Below are 9,756 nucleotides of genomic sequence, written 5' to 3' on the forward strand. Positions count from 1 at the left end.
TAAGCAAAAAACTATAAGGTAAAAAATAAAATAAAAGCCTAGACAAGGCATTAATGAGACAAGAAACAAAAAAAAAATCTCCCAAGATACCATATCATTGATTGTATACTGAGTTCGTAGTCTATTGCTAGGCATGAGGTCTGCCATTGAGTGTGGTATGTCTACTGAGTGAGAATCCATTAAAGAAAGCGAATTCTCCCTTGGAAAACGGTTGTCAATTGGAGACGGCTCCTTGGTTAGGGATGGGAGATCTCGTCCATGCTTTGACCTGTGTAGTCCCTGTGCATGCTCCCACAGTCTCCATAAGTTCATCTGTGCAGCAGTCCTGTTGTGCATAGAAATCATTGTTTCTTTGGTGTCTTCCATCCCACTGCCTCTTCCCTGAGCTCAGAGAGTAGAGGTTTGATGGAAACATCCCATTTAAAACTCCATGTTCCAAGGTTTCTCAATTCTCTGCTTATTGTTCAATTGTGAGTCTCTGTATTTTTCCATCTACTGTAGGAAGAAGCTTCTCTGATGATGACTGAGCAAGACTTAGGTCCTAATTTTAACTACATGACTGTCCCATGACGTTTATAAATAGCCTCCTCAACACTGAAGGAATACTGGGTAAATCACCTCAGTTGTGTGAGGAGACACACTGAGAATAGTGGCCTCCGAGTGCGACAGACCAGACAAAACCTCTTCACTGGGTACATAGATCACTCACCAGAATAACTGCTCTTTTAGAAAATGATCTAGTGTTATTATTAAACGGAAAACTTTATTCTCTTGTAGACTGAAATAGAATGACATGAGAATAATATCCAAAACATAGCAGGAACTTTGCAGAATAGTCAGTGTCTATGTGAAGGACCTAGACTATAACAACATCTGTCATGTGGATGAGCATAACTACATTATTAAAACACAAATGTATAGTCAAGGAAGGTGACTCTTCAACCATTTAGTTTCTCTAAAATGAAGTAATAGGTTTGGTAGCATCCATATAAGGAAGAGCAAACATCAGTACAAATGACTTGGGTGTGGCGTACACCACAGAACACTGGACTCCTTTCTTTCTTCGTTGAGAAATTATAGGTATGTACAAGAGAACAAAATTTATTTTTTTACAATTGTTAAAAGTATCTCTTAAATACTTTACTATCCTGAAGTAGATTCTGGAAGTTTGATGATCTTATTTCTTCACATCTTGAGAAATTTTCTTTCATGGCTTGGCATTTTAGAAACTGTCTTATCCTTATCGATCAATTTAATACCCCTTCCAAAAGTCAACAATATGTTTTTTTCTTTTATTTAGAGGCAATATAATTATATCCTTTCTCCCTCCAAACCCTTCCATCAACACCTCCTAACTTTCTTTCAAAATCATAGCCTCTTTTTTCAGTCTCACCAACACTATCTTTTAAAATAAAATGAGATCATTCCAGAATGTGCCATTTAATGTGGTTTCCAATTGCTGTATGTGACTACTGAGCCTGTAAATAGGGCTCATCAAAACTGAGATCATGAGTGCAAAGTACGCATGTACTTTCAGAGACTTTGAATAAAAATGAAAATCATTTTTCGTCATTTTGTGTTGATTACATGTTGAAAAGATAATATCTTAGAATTACATGTTGAAAAGATAATCAAGTTAAATTTCTTTAATTTTAAAGGTTCCCTTTTTAGATGCCTTCCACATTTAAAATAATATGACACTTATTGTAGCACTACTGTATTAACTAACATACCAAATGACACAATAAGATACAGTGTTAGCCATAAATATTATATCACCTTTCAAGAATGTTTCAAGTAATACAAGGTATAATATCTCTGCAGTCAGAATTTTATTGTCTTTCTACAATGGCACAAAGATTAAAATAGTCAAAAAAGATAGTTCAAGTTTGTTAAATTAGAAGACAAGTATAACAAGATTCTGAAATTGTTCACATAAGTTCATCTACAGACTGAATCTTTATCCACGATGTCCTAAATTTAGTTTCTCAAGCACAAAGTTCAGTGGATAAACAAATTAGGCATCTGGATAAAAAATCAGCTTTACTGGATGGTGGTGGAGCACTCCTTTAATCCCAGCACTTTGGAGGCAGAGGCAGGCAGATCTCTGTGAGTTCAAGACCAGCCTGCTCTACAGACTGAGTTCCCAGACAGCCAGGGCTACTCAGAGAAGCCCTTTCTTGGGAAAAAAATGACAACTTCATTCAGAGGGTCATTGACAGGAAGAGTTTAACCATGTAATGTCTTTGCTACAAAAACCCAGTCATCCTACTTTCATAGGACATGTGTAGTATTTTCTCACCACTAATGGTTCCTGGGGACCAAATATTATGACATTCTCCACAAGTATACAAATGTTAACAAAAGGGTCCCCCCAAAATCACTGCAAATAGTGTGAAATGTAACTCAAGAAGAAGTCTAATTGGTGTTTGTAAATCATCTAAAGTATTTTGAAAGCAAAGGAAATGAACACCCTCTCTTCCAAACACTTAAAATCCAGAAATTGTTTCCAAAACATCTTTGGTATTTTGGAGTTTCATGATGCAAATATAAAATTACAGTCAAAAGCAACAACAACAACAACAAAAATGTCAAGCATATCCACAATGTAAATTCCTGTTTATAAGTCAAATACATCCCACATTGCAAGCCAGTTCACAAGCAGGTTATTTCATTAAGTTCAAGAAAAGAGAAAAATAAGTTACCAAATCTTTTTTGAGTTTGTTTTCTACTATCCCTTCAGTCTTTCACTTTCAATTATAAAATTGCTAAAATACGTAAGAGGACTCGGGAAATCTGCTGAGGTTGCTTCTCCTAGAAATGATGGAGATGCATCATCTGTAATACCTTAGCAACATGACTGTGTGAAAAAGCCCTGAACAGAACAGCACCAATAGACATGCTAACAGGAAATGGAAAACTATTATGTGATGTTTTGATTGCATTCTAACAAAGTTCACTTTGAATCAGAGGGTAAAGCTAGCCACTGGCTGATCAAAATTAATCATAGAGGTTTTGGAGGACTGAGGACAGATAGAGACAGGAAGTTGTAAGGTGGGGCTGAGAGAGGATCTCAGCGTTGTTTGGATGGAGAAACAGAAGACATAGGAGGTCCCTGGTAGCTTCTCTGCTGCTTCTTTGATCATTCAGGTTCTTGTTCTGTTATCTAACTCCTGATTATTTATCGATAAAGAATAATTAGGTAAAGGCAACAGGAAAATGTCACTAGATGAAGAACAGTAGGCTACTAAAGAATGCTGAGAGCAAGAAAATTAGTTTTCTCTATAGATGAGTCCATTAACTGGCTATCCAATACCAAGTGATCAGCTCTGAAATCATATAGATTCAAGCAATGCTAATTGGACTCAGCTGGTTGGATTTGCTTATGCTCTTGTGGATGAGCATATGTGTGTGTAGAAATAGAAAATATGTGGCATATGTGACAGTGGCCCAAAAAAGGTCATGATTTGAGAAGCCAGGAGAAGTGGGAGGGGCTGGAGGGAGAAAAGAGAAGAAAGCAAATGATATAACTAAATTTTAACTTTTGTAAAAAAATAAATAAAAGTACTAAAATGTGAAAAATAGAAATAGTTAAAGCCAGAAAATAATGAATGTTAATAGCTCTTGTTATGAGTTACTTAAGATGAATAGTTATGGGGCACCAAAAGCCTAATTTTGTATAAATTTGCTTGATTTCATAGCAGTTTTGAAATGCAAGGCTCTCTTGCAGCTTTTAGGTGCTGTGATTGCATATCTAACATGGCAGCACAGCAGTCCTAGTTGGTAACTCATTCTTGTTAGTAAGGTAAGGTTATGCAAGAAGGACTGCAAACCATAGTGCTACACATTCGACCTGGAGAATATAGCCAGACTCTTGAGTTGAACAACCACAGACATTCAAATGTAGTGCTCAGTGTCGTTTTAATTTTTAAATGTTCATTCTCACTCATGTCTGCAGCGCTCTGAGCAGGTGTTCTAGGATGCAGGACACGGGCATCCTAAGAATAGTATTCCCAACACTTACTCTGCACCGAGAAAGGATGGAGCATCAACTAATCAACGATCGTTTCTCTAAACTGGATTGGCACGATGCAGTTTTTCTTGGTGCTTAAGCATTACTAAGTTATACTGATTAGTGGCTTGGATAAATACAGTAACAGAGTGGAAGGGACACAGGCCTAAAGAAGACCAATGGCTTGAATGAGCCTCTTAAAATCTGTAAGATTCGAAGAGCCTTGAACCCCTACCTTGCCATTGTTTCAGTAATATCTTTTTGGAAGTTAGTGAAAGGATGACATTAAAAAAAGTCAGCGACAACAAAGTCATACTACTGTGATTGATCAGAGTCCCACGGTGTAGTCTGAATGCAGTATAAGCATCTGGAAAACTCTTTCCTTTTCCGGAGAAACTTTACAGAGAAAGTGGGTGTTCAATTGGTAGGGTTCAGATGTGCACTTCATCAGTTCAGAGCAGTGTTTTTCGAGTCCTGTTGGGTGTGTCTTTGAAATTTATGAGATTTTTAACTCCCCACACTAAGTCCAGATCTGTGTTTGTGCCAAGTGGGTGGCAAGCACTGGCAGCTGAACTGCCCTTCCGTAGTTTTTATCAGAATTTTCAACCTAGGACCTTAGAGGACCAGCGTTTTGTAATTCAAGTAAAGGTTAGAGATAGAGAGACAAGGAACAGGAAGTACTCTCAAGTAGAGAGAGCCGAAATCAGAAATAACAGGAAATAAAGAACGCAGTATGCACACAACTCACCTGCGGTCTGGTCCCTGACTGGGAAATATTACTGCTTTTGCTCTCAGATAAATCGGGATACTCTTAAGGAATAGGTGGATATTTCTAAACCGTAGGTGCTACCTGCCTTTAGTGGGTCATCGTGCACTCAGTTTTTTAACCAAGTTTCCACCAGCTGATCTAATAGTCTTCCGACTTGTCATTGCCTTCCTAAAACCATTCTGTCTTATTAATAAAGCCTAAAGAAAGTGCTTGAGAGTACTTCTCATGCATAGAATGCTGGGTGCGGGACTTTTAAATGATTGAAAGAAAAAGAACACCAAAGACCAACCTCCTGCCAGATCCTGGACAGTGAAATGAATAGGAAATTCTGTTGTGCCACTTCATGGGGCACATGGAAATGATCAGAAAGTTTGTGGTCAGAATCATGGAACCTGGTGGTGGCATCTGGCACCGACACATTGACTAGATGACAGCAAAGGCTGGCGTTGTGCACATATCCATAAGAGAAATCAGAAAAGACTGTGTGTAGACAATTTATTTGTCTCTAACCTTGGGGGAAGTGAACATGTCTATGTCCCCTTCTTTTTCTTTGCTTCCTTAGACTTCTGAACGTATTGTCACCCCAACCAGTTGACTTCCAAGCAGTAAAAGTGATGACTACATTCCTTTACACCATTCCATTTTCCTGTTCCCTGTTTCTCTCTGTGGAAGATGCCCATGCTGGGCTCCATCGCCCCCTCAAACCTGATCTTCCTAGCTTAGTGGTGTTACCCTTGGGTGGCTTTGGTGACTTGAGCAGAAGCATCCTTGCGTGTTACCACGTTTCCAACCTGACCTTGAGGACAGCTGCACGCCACCTCATCTTTACGAATGCCCATGACACCTCCGAGAGTCACGTGGCAGGCAAGAAGTTGTGGCTAAGCCTGGTCTCAGTGAGGGCTCACCACAAAGTGCCATGCTGTCCAGTGACTGTCTAGTGTTCAGACGGCATTGAGCAATCAATGGAAATGTGTCTCCTCAGATAGTGGCCAGATTCTTCCCTAATATAATATCCTATTCATCAGAGAGCAGTTTGGCTGCTTTACTTCTCTTGTCTTTCATCTCCTCGGCCTCATTACTTCTTGTCCTGCAGTAGAATACCACACTCTGTGCTCATCATCACAACCTCGATAATACTTTGACCTCCCTTGGTGAGGGTGGCAGGAGAGTGAAGGCCTGCTCTCTCCCATGGTTGTAATGCATTCTTTCCCTCCCCGAGGAAAGGAGCTCCCTGTCTCTTGGCTGACAGATGATTTTCTTCCAGACTGCCCTCCAATTATTTCCAGGGTGCGTGTGCAATAGCCTCTCTCCTCGTGTTGAATGGAATGGGTGTATTCCTGGCGAAGAAATCGGGGATGATGCATGTCAGGGAGTGTGAGAAAATGATGAATACATGGAGCTAAGCAAAGGCTTGTGCGCTCGTGGTGTCACATGGTCTTGGTTCTCTTCGCCTTTCTTGTCAGAAACATGACTCAGCTTCTTCTCACACAGGGCAAAGCACTTTGGGAATTTGGCCTCGAGAGAAAACACAGCCCTGTGATTAGAGAAAGACAAATCTAGAAAGAATTTAGCAATCATGCTCATTGCATCAAGTAGGAAATTGAGCCCTGGGAAGGAATGAGATTGTACAGGAAGGGAATTTTCATAGTGAACCAGTTGACCTGTATCTTCCCATTCCATATTAGTGCAATTCCTCCCGACCTTTCCTTGCCATAAGCCTCTCTCCCAGGCCACGACACTTCTGTTATTATTCGCTATTAGTGGAGTTTGTCAAGGAAGACTTTGTGGTACTTCTAATAAGTGGTTACTTTTTGCTCACTGATTTCCATTCTCAAACTGGTTTTAGCTACACACACTTGGGGTCCGAAGATCTCTAGAGCTCAAAGTTAGAGTTATTGGATCTACTTATGAATTTTATGTTCTTACTAATATGCATTGCCTCCTGCTGACTCTGCCAGTTGGTTTGATTCTTTATTTTTATCTGCTTCTGAATGCAAAACAGAATTCAGAACATTCAACAATCTAGACTGTACCTGGAGAAAACAGAGGCCTGTGTGAATTAGTGAGGGCCTTTGCCTGGCTGTCAGTAATTTCCTTTGGGAAACTTTTCTACTCTTGGACTGAAGGAGCAGCACTCTTGATTTAAGCCTGGAACCCCATAAAGCAGTGGTTCTCAACCTTTGGGTCTCAACTTGCATCCAACCTCTATCTCAGAAAAATGTTTACATTATGACTCATAACAGTTGCAAAATCATAGCCATGAGGTAGCAACGAAAATATGGTTGGTTGGTTCCACAATCATGAGGAACTGTATTAAAGGGTCACAGCATTAGGGAGGCGGAGACCAACTGCCACAGTGGGATTAGGACAAGGGTCTTTCCCAAAAGACCTTCTGAGGAAACCTGGGTCTCGATGCTTGGGTTGCATACTGCGGCGTAGTCAGTGTCAGAGGGAACGGAAGGGAAATGTGTTGAATGGCAGGAGAACACACACTTGTGTTTTACAGTCTGACCCCCTAATGCCACTCCAGTTTCAAAGCTGATAACCTAGAAGAAGTTACTTAATTTCTCTTTGGCTAGATTGTGTCTTGGGTAAACAGAGAGCATCACAGTATTCTGAAACCTTGTTCTGAGATCTACATTAAAATACCTACAAAGCATTTAAAATATCTCTAAAATACGCTCAGCGCTTTTGTGTGTATTATCATTTTATCATTAAGTATGTGGGTGTGGTTGTGACATGTGCGTGGGGATGTGCGGACGCCGTGGCAGGTGTGTAGAGGTCAGAGGAAAACTTGGCATAGCAGATGGATAGCTATTCATCTGCTAAGCCATCTCACTGGCCTTCTGTTTCCAGTTTTAGTGAGCAGACATCAATATTCCTTCCATAGGTAACACCTGGCAACCTACCAGGTTAACTCTCATCTATGCTTCAAGGTCTAGAGAACAGGTTTCTCCAAGAAACTACCCTTTGTGCACCCTAGTGCCAAAATCAGCCTTTCCCTGGCTGTTTATTTTTCTTTCCATAAATGTGAGTCCATAGTTTGGAAGAAAGACATCACACTAGTGATCTCTCTTTCTTCCCCCTTCCCTTTCTCCTCTTTGCTCAGCCTTTCTCTTCTTCAATCATCTCTTTTTCTACCTTTTTTCCCTCGTTTTAAAACACATCACAGAGTCCCAAGCTGGGATGAGCAAGGACTAATGGGAAGAGAAATTGCAGGTGCTGTGCTGTAGGAGAGAGAGGGGCAGAGCACCTGGGCCCTCCTCCCTCCTCCATGACCCTCATGCATCCTTATACTGAAAGGTAGAGATCAGTCTCCCCGTCTCTAAGACTAAAGAGGCCTTAGCAGAAGAGCTGTGTCTTCTCTTCTTTTAATTTTCTAGAGATTCATGATAGCATAGGGAATGGCCCACCATTTGGGGAAGACAGTTGGTACTTGGTCACAGTCTGATCCTTATTGTTAAAAGACACTAAGAATGAAGAATATTTAAGGAAAATAATATTATCAATCAGAATTCCTTGGATAGAGACAAAGGCATCTTCCATAGCAACATCCTTATATACTAGTTTGTCAGGAACCACAGCAACCACATGGTGGCTCACAACCATCTGTAATGAGGTCTGGTGTCCTCTTCTGGCCTGCAGGCATACACACAGACAGAACATTGTATACATAATAAATAAATAAATATAAAAAAAAAGAAAGCAACTTCAATAACAGCGACAATCAATGAAAATTCATCTCTATATCATTTTTAATAGAAATATCTATGTATATTACTAGGAAAAACAGTTAAAATAAGAACAAAGAACTGGGCCTTGTGTTAACTAGTTCTATGTCAACTTGATACATGTTAAAGTCATGAGAAAGAGGAAGAGCCTAAAATGAGAAAATGTCTTCATAAGATGGGACTGTAGAAAGCCTATAGGCCAGTTTCTTAACTAGTGATTGATGGAGGAGGACCAAACCCATTGTAGGTGCTGTCCTCTGTGGGCTGGTGGTCCTATATCTCTGGGCCCATGGTCCTGATTTCTTTAAGATCCAAGGCTGAAGAAGCTATGTGGAGCCCTCTTCCATGGCCTCTACATCAGCTCCTGCCTCCAGGCTCCTCCCTGTTTGAGTTGCTGTCCTGACTTCAGTGTTCAGTGATGAAGAGTCACGTGAAAGCATAGGTCAAATAGACCCTTTCCTGCTCAAGTTACTCTAGTTCATGGGGTTTCATCCCAATAACAGCAACCCTAAGAACTGACACTTTGTGTTGTTTTTTTTTTTTTAATTTTTATTTTTATCACAGAGTCTGTTTTTCTATTCTCTGCTCTTGGTATTTCTTCAAATATAACTGAATAATAATATACACCCAGGTAAATATGGTTGTAAGTCTTCATGCATTATCTTTAAGGCAAAACATCTGTAAGACCTGGCTTTATCAGTTAGGTTCACATTGTCTAGAGTATGGTGAGAAAGCAGCTGGAGATAGAGATGTAAACCCAGTATCAGAGAGACCTTACAATTAATACTTCTCCATAAATGACTTGGAAGAAACATGCTTTGGGGAGAAGATCTTGAAAAGCCTACAGGAGAGCAGCTTGTGGACTTTTGTAGGCAGAGACCACAGAATAAAACCCTTAGTATCCAATATAGGAGGGCTTCCCTCACCAAAGAAGTGAACACAAACTCCAGAGATGACTGAAGCGCAGGCAATGGAAGCCACTGCATCTTCTTTGGTGACTTTTTACTCTAGAATGACTATATACTTTTTAAAATGAGGGTTTGAGGTAGCTGCATTTCTAGTGTTCTACAACTAAGCTTAGCATCTACAAATTGCTAGTCATTCTTCAGAATACCAAAATTTTTTGCTGAATTACCTCTGTAGTAGTAACTTGTTCATTTTACACCAAAACATGGGAGTTGCAAGGGGTGATGGAGCCTCCGTGTGACTGTCACAAGAATACTTTTCTAACATCTGTGTTGAGA

This window comes from Microtus ochrogaster, chromosome 2, assembly GCF_000317375.1.
Source record: "Microtus ochrogaster isolate Prairie Vole_2 chromosome 2, MicOch1.0, whole genome shotgun sequence".
Taxonomy (NCBI): domain Eukaryota; kingdom Metazoa; phylum Chordata; class Mammalia; order Rodentia; family Cricetidae; genus Microtus; species Microtus ochrogaster.